Source organism: Piliocolobus tephrosceles, chromosome 3 (genome assembly GCF_002776525.5).
Source record: "Piliocolobus tephrosceles isolate RC106 chromosome 3, ASM277652v3, whole genome shotgun sequence".
Classification (NCBI taxonomy): domain Eukaryota; kingdom Metazoa; phylum Chordata; class Mammalia; order Primates; family Cercopithecidae; genus Piliocolobus; species Piliocolobus tephrosceles.
The window spans coordinates 181,694,386-181,707,825 of record NC_045436.1 but is presented as its reverse complement, the minus strand read 5'-3'; the positions used below and the strand labels follow the sequence as shown (position 1 = coordinate 181,707,825).

At 47.7% G+C, this 13,440-nt stretch overlaps 1 protein-coding gene across 4 annotated transcripts in view; it reads left to right on the top strand.

Moving 5' to 3' along the window:
• The window catches only part of GRK4 (G protein-coupled receptor kinase 4), a 74,870-nt gene that overhangs the window by 2,621 nt on the left and 58,809 nt on the right, over positions 1–13,440 (top strand). The window lies entirely within an intron of this gene.

The window sequence follows — 13,440 nt, the reverse complement described above, 5'->3', positions numbered from 1 at the left end:
CTGGGTTCAAGTGATTCTCCTGCCTCAGCCTCCCAAGTAGCTGGGACTATAGGCAAGCGCCACCACGCCTGGCTAATTTTTGTATTTTTAGTAGAGACAAGTTTTTGCCATGTTGGTCAGGCTGGTCTCGAACTCCTGACCTCTGTTTTGCCCACCTCGGCCTCCCAAAGTTCTGAGATTACAGGCGTGAGCCGCTGCACCCGGCTCATATTGGGTTTTTGTTGGTGTTTTGTTTTATTTTTTTCCTTGATGTCATTCATAGGTTCATAGATCATATTGTTAATGCATATGAAAACAATTTTTTTTTTGACATTGTTTCACTCTTGTTGCCCAGGCTGGAGTGCGATGGTGCAGTCGCAGTCTCGCAATCTTGGCTCACCACAACCTCCGCCTCCCCGGTTCAAGCAATTCTCCTGCCTCAGTCTCCCAAGTAGCTGGGATTACAGGCATGTACCATTACGCCTGGCTAATTTTGTATTTTTAGTAGAGACGGGTTTCTCCATGTTGGTCAGGCTGGTCTCGAACTCCAGATCACAGGTGATCCGCCCGCCTTGGCCTCCCAAAGTACTGGGATTACAGGCGTGAGCCACTGTGCCCCGTCTGTTTTTTTTTTTTTTTTTAATTTAGGATTTTTTTTCCCTGTATAATATTGTTTGTTAAGCAACTTATAACTTTTATGTTTTAAATAAGCTTAAATTATTTCACATAATACTTCTGAGGAGACTTTAAACACCATCTTATCTCTTAGAGAAATTGAAAACACAAATGCAGACAAGAATACGTGATACGTGCATTTAATGTGGCTTTTGGTATATATTCCAATTCTGTTCCGATTTCAGGCTGTGGTGTTATTTAGCAGTTTCTTTAACACCCGCAGCATAGTTAATATATCTGTTACTATTAATGCTGTCTCTTGCTGAGGCTTCCTCCCTAGAACTTTTGCTAACTTAAGCAAATAGGAAATTTATGGAGAAGATATTGGGTAGCTGAAAGAATCAAAGTAAGAACCTAATAATCAGGGTGGAAGGAACGGGAGCCGAGACCCACTCATTCATTCATTCATTCATTCATTCATTTGGCAGATGTGTGCTCAGAATGTTCCAGGTGCTGTGCCTATAGCAATAAACAACATATTCAGAAATTCCTGCCATTCTGGAGACCACATTCTTATAGGGGAGGCAGTCTTGAGACACATAAATAAGTGGCATATTAGCCAGTGGCGAGTGCCAAGGGAAACTACAGCAGGGATGGGGGTAGGAAGCACCCAGGTGGCAGTGGTAGTTGCAGTTTCAGATAGTTTTAGACAGGGAGCTACTGATTGATAGGTCTCAACTGTCACTCCTGTGACACAGAGGATATCTTTTTATTTTATGTATCTGATTTTGCCTGTGAATTTCATGATTCTTAGCCTGGGAGAATTTCATGATTTTTATCCTGGGAGACAGCACCAATTGGCTTGCTTGGCTCTGACTCCCTCCCTGCATCCGTGGCTTGGCGGGGAACCAGGCAACTGGACTGACAGTTGCAGCAAGACATACACCGTGGGGGAGAAGTAAGGGAGGGGCTGCAGAAGAAACCAACAAAGGGCCACTGCAAGGGCCGTCCGTGACATAGTAAGCAGGCATCGCCATATGCGCTAGGACAGTGGGGTAGCTAGGAGAACAAAGAGGAAAGAGGAGATCAGAGAGATGCTAAAGGTAGAAGACAGCAGAGAATCCTCCAAGTTGCCTTTGAAGTTCCCCAGCTGAGGAAATTAAAAGAATGCTCTTTTTCTAGTCTCAAACTCCTGACCTCAAATGATCCACCCGCCTTGGCCTCCCAAAGTGTTGGGATTCCAGGTGTGAGCCACTGTGCCTGGCCAAATTTTCTTTTCTTTTGTTTCTTTTTTTAGGAGTTTCGCTCTTGTTGCCAAGGCTGGAGTGCAATGGCACAATCTCAGCTCACCACAACCTCCGCCTCCTGGGTTCAAGTGATTCTCCTGCCTCAGCCTCCCAAGTAGCTGGGATTACAGGCATGTACCACTATGCCTGGCTAATTTTGTATTTTTTTGTATCTCCCTGTTGGTCAGGCTGGTCTCGAACTCCCAGCCTCAGGTGATCCACCGGCTTCGGCCTCCCAAAGTGCTGGGATTTACAGGCATGAGCCATGGTGCCCAGCCAATTTTCTTTCTTTATTTTTTTTTTTGAGACGGAGTCTCGCTCTGTTGCCCAGGCTGGAGTGCAGTGACTGGATCTCAGCTCACTGCAAGCTCCGCCTCCCGGGTTTACCCCATTCTTCTGCCTCAGCCTCCCGAGTAGCTGGGACTACAGGCGCCCACCACCTCGCCTGGCTAGTTTTTTTGTATTTTTTAATAGAGACGATGTTTCACTGTGTTCGCCAGGCTGGTCTCAATCTCCTGACCTCATGATCCGCCCGTCTCGGCCTCCCAAAGTGCTGGGATTACAGGCTTGAGCCACCGCGCCTGGCCTGCCAATTTTCTTTTTTAAAGACAGGGTCTCACTCTGTTGCCCAGACTGAAGTGCAGGTGGGGCAGTCATAGCTACTGAAGCCTCAAAGCCTTGAACTCAGGGGCCAAGCAATGCTCCTGTCTCAGACTCCCAAGTGGCTGGGACCACAGGTATGCGCTGCCATGCCCAGCTAATTTTGTGTTTTTTGTAGAGCTGGGGTCTCACGGTGTTGCCCAGGCTAGTCTGGAACCCCTGGACTCAAGTGATCCTACCCTCCCACTTCAGCCTCCCAAAGTGCTGGGATTACAGGGTGAACCACTATACCCGGCCTATTAGAATTTTCAACAGCATGTAAGATCAAGTTTTCTAGAAAGAGTTATAAACTTAATATTTCTTCTTATCTGTCAGATATTTGAAGTAATCTATGTAGTAGTCAGCCAAATTATTTCTCTGCCAACAAAGGGTTACCCCATTCTCCCAAAATAATAATGTCTACCGTCTGTTACCATCATTGTGGTACAGCTAATTTGGGACGCTATCAATCAGGCAGGTTATTAGCAACCAGGTCAGTTTGGTTTTCTTATGTTTTCTACTTTTCTATAATGGATTTAAGTCAGGATTTTTATTTCTTGGTCAGTGAACCAAATATTGGGTTTAGTGGCTTTATGCTACTTTAGGACCAAAAATATCTATACACTGGTACATAAAAGAATATTCTTGACCAGGCACGGTGCCTCATGCCTGTAATCCCAGCACTTTGGGAGGCCAAGGCGGGTGGATCACGAGGTCCAGATATCGAGACCATCCTGGCCAACATGGTGAAACTCTGTCTCTACTAAAAATACAAAAATAAGCCGGGCATGGTGGCGTGCACCTGTAGTCCCAGCTACTTGGGAGGCTGAGGCGGGAGAATCACTTGAAACCGGGAGGTGGAGGTTGCAGTGTGCTGAGATCGTGCCACTGCACTCCAGCCTGGCGACAGAGTAAGACTCAGTCTCAAAAAAAAAAAAAAAAAAAAAAGAAGGTTCTTGAGCTTTATATTTTGACCAAAATTAAGCAATAGTTACCTTAAAGAAAAATGATACAGTGAAAATCATTTTGGCTTTATTAAAGCTCCTGAAAAAAACTCTAGAATTAGGGCTTCTTGAGGTAATTTTTAACAGAAATATTTACAGCATTTTGTACATATGTGTGCAAAGTCCCTTATTGACATTTATGTCATGGTTATAAAGACTAATTTGGTAACAATATTCAGTCTCCAGTAAATATGTAGTTAATTGATATGTAAATTACTTCCAAAATACAAATTAATAGTCTCGTATTACATTTTTGTGCTTTGCTACCTTTACCTCAAACAAAATAATCTGTGTGGTTCTTCATGCTTGTTTCCACACCTTTTGCCCAGCTTTGCTTGCGTCATTGGCCAGAGGACTGTCAGCACCTTATGAAGCCCTTTATTTTTTTATTTTATTTATTTATTTTTCTGAGATGGAGTCTCGCTCTGTCGCCTAGGCTGGAGTGCAGTGGCCGGATCTCAGCTCACTGCAAGCTCCGCCTCCCGGGTTTACGCCATTCTCCTGCCTCAGCCTCCCGAGTAGCTGGGACTACAGGTGCCCGCTGCCGCGCCCGGCTAGTTTTTTGTATTTTTTAGTAGAGACGGGGTTTCACCATGTTAGCCAGGATGGTCTCGATCTCCTGACCTCGTGATCCGCCCGTCTCGGCCTCCCAAAGTGCTGGGATTACAGGCTTCAGCCACCGTGCCTGGCCCATGAAGCCCTTTAAATGCTTCTCTGAGGTCATTTGCATAATGTTGTGGCCTATAGTAGGTACTCAATAAATAGCTGATGGATGAATGAATGAATGAATGAATGAATAAGGATGAGGAAATGAGCAGGCTAGGCATGCCTGCATCTGAAGCAGAAGTGGTCCAAAAATGCAAGGAAAAGAAACTTGGCAGGAATAGCAGCAAGAAGAAAGGCGGAGGATGGCATTGCATCAGTTCGCTAGGGCTAAACCTGATCTCTCCAGCAACAGACGTTTGTTGTCTCTCAGTCTTGGAGGCCAGAGTGCAAGATCAAGTTGTGAGCAGAGCTGGTTCCTTCTGTGGGCTGTGAGGAAGAATCTGTCGCAGGCCTCTCTCCCAGCCTCTGCTGGCTCGCTGGCGGTCTCTGGTGTCCCCTGGCTTGGAGGTGCATCATTCTGATCTGTCTTCATCTTCACGTGGCGTGCCCTCTGTGGGCGTCTCTGTGTCCGATTTTCCATTTTTATAAGGGTATCAATCATGTTGGATTAGGGCCCACCCTGATGACCTAATTTTAACTTAATTACCTGTATAAAGACCCTATCTCCAAATAAGATCACTTTCTGAGGGTTAGGGGCTAACTGGGGAATAGAACTCTAACATACGTTTTTTAAGGCGGGATGAATTCAGCCTGTAACAAGTACCTTTGAAACAGATGAAGGCAGCCCGTAGAGGGGATCCTTGAGCCTTCAAACACTGTGGCCCTGCTTTACTGCCTGCTTTTGGGGACCTCAAAAACTTAGAGGAATCCTCTGCCAGTTTTCAACCCAGTATGCTGCCCAAACTTCAGTGTCTGTGGATGGTCCTCCTTTGAAATACCTGTGGCCCTGCCGACCACCGTTGACCTCGCCATGGCCCCACGACTCATTGTGCTCTGCCTTTTCTTGCCTGGTTCTTCACCTTCTGGCCTGCTTGTCTTTACGTAGTATTAACAGGATCGCCGGCCCACCTGTGAGTGTGACCGGGCCCGGGCCCGGGCCAAACAGCGGGGGCATGGAACCAGACCGCTGTGCTGTGCAGTGGAGACTTTTGGAACCGAGGACAGCTGAATGAGGGGTAGATTGGCTGCTAGCATTCACCAGCACGTGTGCCCCAAACCTGTCTCTCTCTCTTTAACCTGTGACAGTCTGTCTCTCAGACCAAGCCAGGAGACCCCTTATAGCTGCGGTGTGCAGTGTGTGCTCCATGCCCCACCAGGTCTAGTCATATGTGGCGGGGGGCGGGGGTGAGGTGTTTAGAGGTGCACAGTGTGTGCACTGCTGTGTGTGTTTGTTATTTACTCTTTAAAAAAAAAATTATTTTGAGACAGGGCCTCACTCTGTCACCCAGGCTGGAGTGCAGCGGTGCAATCTCGGCTCTCTGCCATCTCCACCTCCCGGGTTCAAGCAATTCTCCTGCCTCAGCCTCCCAAGTAGCTAAGACTACAGGTGCCCACCGCCATCCCCAGCTAATATTTGTATTTTTTGTAGGGATAGGGTTTCACCATGTTGCCCAGGCTGGTCTTAAACTCCTGAACCCAAGTGATCTGCCCACCTCGACCTCACAAAGTGCTGGAATTACAGGCGTCAGCCAACGCACCTGGCCTTGTTATTTACTCTTCAAACAAGTGCGGGGTCAGTTAGGTGCTAGGTGCTGAGTTCTCACCTCCACCACCTCACCAAAGCCATCCTTGCCACGTCCCAGGGATCAGTTCTTGGTCCTTGTCTTGCTGCCCCCGTGGGCCGCGCTGGCGTGGTGTGTCATGCTTTCTTCCGTGAGCCTGTTCTTATGCATCATCACCTTTCCTGTTCCACTGCTTGCCTCAGATGGCTTGGCTGGTCCCCCCTTATCTTCTAGGCCTTTTAATACCAAATGCCCCCCGTCTTTGTTCAGGAGCCTCTTGCTTTTTCTGTCCACACTTGCTCCCTTGTGATCTTGTAGTAGTATGGCTTGAAACAGGCTCCCATCTCTCCAGTTCATGCCTGCAGGCTGGGCCTCTCTACTCAACTTGCAGCTCACTGTGCTCCTGCCTACCTGACATTGCTCTATGGAAGCATCACTGGTGCCAGAAAGAGCCTGCACCAGACCCTGAATACTCAACCTAAGCACCCTGATGTTTCCATCTGCACCTCAGTTAATGCTCATGTAGCTGCACTTGACCTCCTCACACCCCCACACTCAATCCTTGGGCAGAGTGTTCAGCCCTCACCTCAAAACATAGCAGAATCCGACCTGTTCTCACCTTCACTGCTATCACTTGGCTCAAGCCATCAGCATCTCACCTGGAACACTGTGGCCAGCTTCTGCCTTTTCCCTGTTCTCAGCACAGCAGCCAGAGTGGCCTTATTAAAATTTAAGCCAGATTGTGTCGGCCCCTCCTCTGAACTCTCTTCGTGGCTTCCCAGACAACTCAGAGTGAAAGTCGTAGTCCCTGCAGTGGCCTTAAGACCACCGCCCCGACCTCATCCACCCTCTCTCACTCTGCCTCCACAGGGTTTCCTCTGTCTCTTGAGAATTTTTCTTACAGGGCCTATTCTCTCACCTGAGGAATTTCCTGACCACTACCCCTTCCCTCATTCACTCTTTTTTTCTTGGAGACAGGGTCTCGTGATGTTGCTCAGCTCAAACTCCTGGGCTCAAGCGAGCCCACCTAAGCCTCCCCTGTAGCCGGGATTACAGACGCACACCGCCACGCCCGGCTCGCTTTTACTCTTTATTTTTCTTCCTTTATTTTTCTCCACAGCACTTCTTATTATCTCATATACTGTGTATTTGACTTGTACTTTGTTCGTTGGGCTTTTTCCCTAAAATGTAAGCTTCGTAAGAGGAAGAAGTTGTATTTGCTTTGTTCACTGCTGTATTTTTTGTGCCTAGAACAGTGCCTGGCACACATTGGACACTCAGTAAATACTTGTTGAATGAATGAATGTATGAATAGCAGTTAAGATCATGGGCTTTGGAGCCAGCCAGACCTGGCTTTATATCTCAGTACCCTCTTTATACTATCTTGACGACGGCGCCAGTTACTTCACTTTCATTCAAAAATGATTTATTGTGTGCCAGGCACTAAGCTTGGCTCTAGGGATACAGGGATGAATAAAAACAGATAAATCTCTACTGAGAAGCTGACGGTCATGGAGGAAAGTACTTAGCTCAGGTAACGTGGGGGATGAGACAGGACGGCTTTATGGTCCAACCCTGGAAGTGGGTACACCCATTTTTGGTTGTTTTTTATTCCAATAGTTTTGGAGAAACAGGTGGTGTTTTGTTGGCATGGAAAAGTTCTTTAGTGGTGGTTTCTGAGATTTTGGTGCACCTGTCACCCAAGCGGTACACCCGTTTTGTACATTGCTCTATCACATGGCCACTTTTAATTGCAAAGGGGGCAGAGCCACAGAAGTACTAGCTGGGCAGCCACTTCCTGGCAACAGCTCTGCATAATGAGAGTGCATCTTGAGTCAGCATAGGACAGTTGGCCCTCTGGGCCATGTCTGTCCTCTAGCCACCAAATATCCATGCACAGCCTTCTTCCCTTACAGGCATCCTAATCTCCCTTCAAAGACCAGAATGAGGCCAGGTGCGGTGGCTCATGCCTGTAATCCCAGCACTTTGGGAGGCTGAGGCAGACAGACCATGAGATCAGGAGATGGAGACCATCCTGGCCAACATGGTGAAACCCCGTCTCTACTAAAAATACAAAAATTAGCTGGGTATGGTTGTGCGCACCTGTAGTCCCAGCTACTTGGGAGGCTGAGGCAGGAGAATTGCTTGAACCTGGGAGGCGGAGGTTGCAGTGAGCTGAGATCGCACCACTGCACTCCAGCCTGGCGACAGAGCGAGACTCTGTCTCAGGGAAAAAAAAAAAAAAAAGACCAGAAAGACCTCTGCTCTGTTTCCTCCATGAGTGCTAGACGTGGCTCTGCAGGATTCAGCAGCCTACATAAAGAACCAAATGATCTTTGCTCCTCATAACTAATATACTATGGGGGAGCAGAGGCAGGGTGACTATTGCAGAAATTCCCTTTTAGGAAAGGAAGAGCGAGGTGCCCTCAGCAGACACTGGCCCGTCAGTGAAAGGGCCCTGTGGGGTTGGGGAACATTCCTTGATGAGTGCCCAGTTCTGCCCTCACCTGTGTTCACTGTGTCCCATGGCTCCACCCCCAGGACATTTTCCTTCTTGAGCCAGCTAAGATGGACAGACAGATGAAACCTCCACAGGTTTCTAAAGCAGTGCAGAGCTTTGCAGACCCACTGCTACTGATTGGAGTTTGTGGGGTTGAAGGTTGTTTTAAGGCTCAAGCAGTTCAAGGCTGTCTTCATCCTGGATCCAAGTTCTTCAGCACCACACTTCTCTCAGAAACATAGTCGGCTTTGGCCTGGCGCGGTGGCTCATACCTGCAATTCCAGCACTTTGGGGGGCCGAGGCGGGCGGATCACGAGGTCAGGAGATCGAGACTATCCTGGCTAACACAGTGAAACCCCCATCTCTACTAAAAATACAAAAAAATTAGCCAAGCATGGTGGTGGGCACCTGTAGTCCTAGCTACTTGGGAGGCTGAGGCAGGAGAATGGTATGAATCCGGGAGGCAGAGCTTGCAGTGAGCCAAGATTGCCCCACTGCACTCCAGCTGGGTGACAGAGCAAGACTCCGTCTCAAAAAAAAAAAAAAAAAAAGAAAGAAACATAGTCGGCTTTTGATCTTGTTAAGCTAAATTTATAGGTGGCCATTGGTTTGTACTAAGCTCCTATACTAGGCCCAACAAATCAAACCACAATGGAGTCACTCATGCTGAAGTTCCATGTCACCATGCTGAAAGCTGTTTGACCTTCTGAGAGATCAGGAGGGAGATGCAGTAGCCAAATCCCCAAACAGGCCAATTTTAGCCAGCATGATAAGGAGGTCCCCTCTGCTTTAACCTTTGCAAGAGGCAAGGAGCAAGGGAAGTAACTTTGAAAGGACTAGTCTGCTTTTTGTTCTCTGTGTCTGCTTGCTTCAGCCCTTTTCTGCCTATAAAACCAAACTTCTCTGTTCAGCTCATTGAAACAGTCATTCTGTTTTCTTTCTCTTTCTTCCTCTCTCTCTCTTTCCATGCCTCCCTCCTTCCCTTCTTCCTTTTTTTTTTCCCTCTCTTTCATAGGCTCTTGTCTGTTGCTCAGGCTGGAATGCAGTGGCACAGTCACGGCTCATTGCAGCCTTGACCTCCTAGGCTTCAGTGATCCTCCCACCTCAGCCTCCTGAGTAGCTGGTACTACAGGTGCACACCACCATGTCTAATTTTTTTTGTACAGATGGGAGTCTCACTATGTTGCCCAGGCTGCATTCTGTTTTTTGGAATGAGGTGTTGCCCAATTCTAGCATTGCAAAGAAAAGCCAACTAGATTCCATCTTGAAATTTGATGTAATTTTATCCTTTGACGATCTGTTTGCTTCTAGCCAGTTCCATGTGCCAGTAGTTGCACCCACCCTTCTTTCCTAGACACGTTCTCAAACTTGAATTTTCTTTTTTCCCTTCCCTTCCCCTCCCCTCCCCTCCCCTCCCTTCCCCTCTCTTCCCCTCCCCTCTCTTCCCCTCCCCTCCCCTCCCCTCCCCTTCCCTTCCTTTGAGTTTTGCTCTTGATGCCCAGGCTGGAGTACAATGGCATGATCTCAGCTCACCACAACCTCCACCTCTCAGGTTCAAGCGATTCTCCCACCTCAGCCTCCCGAGTAGCTGGGATTGCAGGCGCACGCCACCACGTCCAGCTAATTTTGTATTTTTACTAGAGATGGGGTTCCTCCATGTTGGTCAGGCTGGTCTTGGACTGCTGACTTCAGGTGATCGGTTCGCCCTGGCCTCCCAGAGTGCTGAGATGACAGGCGTGAGCCACCACACCCGGCCGAATTTTCTTTCTTTCAAGTCTCTACTCTCCCCAGATTAATCAGGGGCTGTCTTGAGGCAGCAGTTTGGGTGGGAAGACCACACCCCTGATCTGCTTGTTGCACAGTGCTTTCGTATTTCAAAGCCTTTTCCGGTTTTATTTTCCACGTTTGGGAGTCCGGGAACAGGTGGCCTTTCATATTCTCTAAAGGCCCAAATTTCTGGTCTGTTTGCACTTTTTTTTTAATTGCTGCTTACAAAGCCAGCAATTCTTGCTTGAGCTCCCTTCCCCAGCAAAATACTTTCCTCGGTATGACGAGTAACAGTTCATACTACTGCTGTTCGACCTGTTTGCTGGAGCGCAGGGCTCTCTAAGCACTTGGTCTGTGTGTTCTGCCTCTTGAATTATCACAGACAACACTGTACTAAATGTGTTGCTGCTACTGAATAACACAGAGCTCCGGCTGCTAGGCCTACTGCTAGACCATCTGTTTCCCTGAGGTTTTTTTTAGGTTAACATTTCCCTTCAAGATACTGACATCTGTATCAGTGAAACTAATACTTGCTGCTGTAACAGATAAACCTTAAAATCTCTCTTGTTTGTGAAAAAGTAAGAATATAATTTATTTTTCCTGTCCGTAAAAGCCATGTTGAGGGTGGTCAGGGAGGGAGTGGGTGAGTGGACTATGCTTCGTGCAGTCATTCAGGGTTCCAGGATGGCGGAAGTTCTGAGTCATCAACACATGGCTCCCAAGATCCTCCTGTGGATCTCGGTCCATCTACCAAACAAAGAAGTGCGAGAGCACGGAGAACCGTGTGGCAGATTCTTCCAGGCCAGTCGTGGAAGTGGCATAAACACTTCTGTCCACACTCGGTTGTCCAGATCGCAGTCACATGGCCCCCTCCCCACAGGGGACTGGGAAATGTAGTCCCTCGTTGGGCCGCCACTTCCCAGCAGCAGTGTTAGGAGTTCACTATATATTCTGATTACTAATCCCTTATCAGATATATAGTGTGCAGATATTTTCCCCCATTCCATGAGCTATGAATTCACTTTGCCTATTTTTTCTTTTGTAACATGAGCCTTTGGTGTCCTGACTCTATCTCTTTTGACAATAAAATATTTTCCTTCTTTTTTTACAGCTGAAATTGAGAATAAACTAGGTTTTATAGAAATTCCTAAAAGTCAGTTGCTGTATTAATCTATCCTAAAGATCCACATTGAGTGGGAAGAAAAAGGGGGGAAAAACTTTCATCTTTAAAATTACCTTTATGTAGAAAAGCTCTTTGGTTCTTGGTTATCTCATAGACTGTGGCTTCACACATTAAGCTAATTGATAGTATGCTAAGTTTTTAAGAATCTTCTAAAAGCTTGGTCTGATAGGATTCTATAATTGAGCTAATCAATTCTATTGTCAATCGAAAAAAAGATATCAGAGAAAAATATCTCCAAATTTAATGAATGTATTAGGGAGTAACAAAGAGGATTATAATTTGGGATGCACAGCCATGGCAAGCCACAGGTGCACCCGAAAAGGGGAAAGGAAGAGGAAACTTTTATTTGGCAAACAGGGAGAGGTTCACATAAGCTGCCTGGAAACAGAGTTCACTGGTTCCAGGGGCTCAAGATCGCAGTTAGCATCAGTTCTGTGGTGGAGATGCCGCTATGGGGCAGGTGTTCTTTCAAGAGCATCTTCTCTCAATTGCTGCAGTCCTAAAAACATCCAGACCAGACCAGGCAAGGTGGCTCATGCTTGTAATCCCAGCAGTTTGGGAAGCTGAGGCAGGAGGGTCGCTTGGGCCCAGGGGTCTGAGACCAGCTTGGGCAACATGGAAAGATCTTTTCTCTACAAAAGCTTTTTAAAAAAATAGCCATGTGTGGCCAGGCACAGTGGCTCATGCCTGTAATTCCAGCACTTTGGGAGGCCGAGGCAGGCAGATCACCTGAGGTCAGGAGTTCGAGACCAGTCTGGCCAACATGGTGAAACCCCGTCTCTACTAAAAATACACAAATTAGGCCAGGCACAGTGGCTCACGCTTGTAATCCTAGCACTTTGGGAGGCCGAGGCAGGTAAATCACTTGAGGTCTGGAGTTCAAGACCAACCTGACCAACATGGAGAAACCTTGTCTCTACTAAAAATACAAAATTAGCCAGGCATGGTGGCACATGCCTGTAATCCCAGCTACTCAGGAGGCTGAGCCAGGAGAATTGCTTGAACCCAGTAGGCGGAGGTTGTGGTGAGCCAAGATCACACCATTGCACTCCAGCCTGGGCAACAACAGTGAAACTCTGTCCCCCACCCAGCCAAAAAAAACAATATGTAGCCATGTGTGGTAGTGCATGCTTGTGGTCCCAGCTGCTGAGGAGGCTGAGGTAGCTGGATCTCTTGAGTCCAGGAAGTCAAGGCTGCAGTGAGCCTTGCATTCTGCATTCTAGCCTGGGTGACAGAGCAAGACTCTATCTCAAGAAAGAAAAAAAACAGTCTAGTGGTAAACCTGGTCTCAGAAATATCTGCATATGTGCCAAATGTAGGTCCTGAAAAGCATGAGATGCAGGAAGGATGTGAAAGAATTTCTTGTGGGGTTATTTTAGAAATTCCTCCTGATGATTCTTATCTCAGACATGCAAGCAAGAGCCCTTTTTTGTGCCTTCCCTGCTCCAAGTTTGTTTGGGTCTGACAAGAGTGCTTTCATCCTGTTATGACCAGCTGCCTGACCCTCCAGTGCCTGGCACACAGGACAGGGACAGCAGATGTCTTCTGAATAGTTTGTTAGCCAGGATTCACAGTATGGAAAGATGACTGGGGCTGCCATGGCCACCCAGCCTCCCTGGAGCCTTCACTGCCTGGAGCTGGCTGAGGGTGGCAGAGCCAGGATGAAGAGGAAAGCCTAACACCTTGACTTGTTTCCCTCTTCATCCAAGAAGGGAACCTGGGAACCAGTCTTCAGTGGGAATCTTCTGTGGATGCAGAAAACCATACCCTAAAGGGGAAGGGAAGGAACACCGAACCCTCCTCATGGGCCTGGTAGCTTTCTCTACAAGTTACCCTATGTAATCTCCACAGCAAGCCTACTAGATGCTGAGATCTCCATGTGCAAATACCCCAGAACACCACCAAGATGAGGCACGGGGACTCATTGGAAGCCTTGTCTTCCTTGGGCCCATCTGTGAGGAGCAGAACAGCTCACCTCTTGCCTGATGTGCTAGTCCTGGGTGATGCATCCGGCCTACCTCTTGTTGCCACCCTACCCCACCATCAGTGCCACACACCCATGAACACAAACCCACTGGGGCTGAGCAGCTGTGCCACTGTCACAGGATCCTCAGGGTGTCACTTCACCAGCTGGAAACTT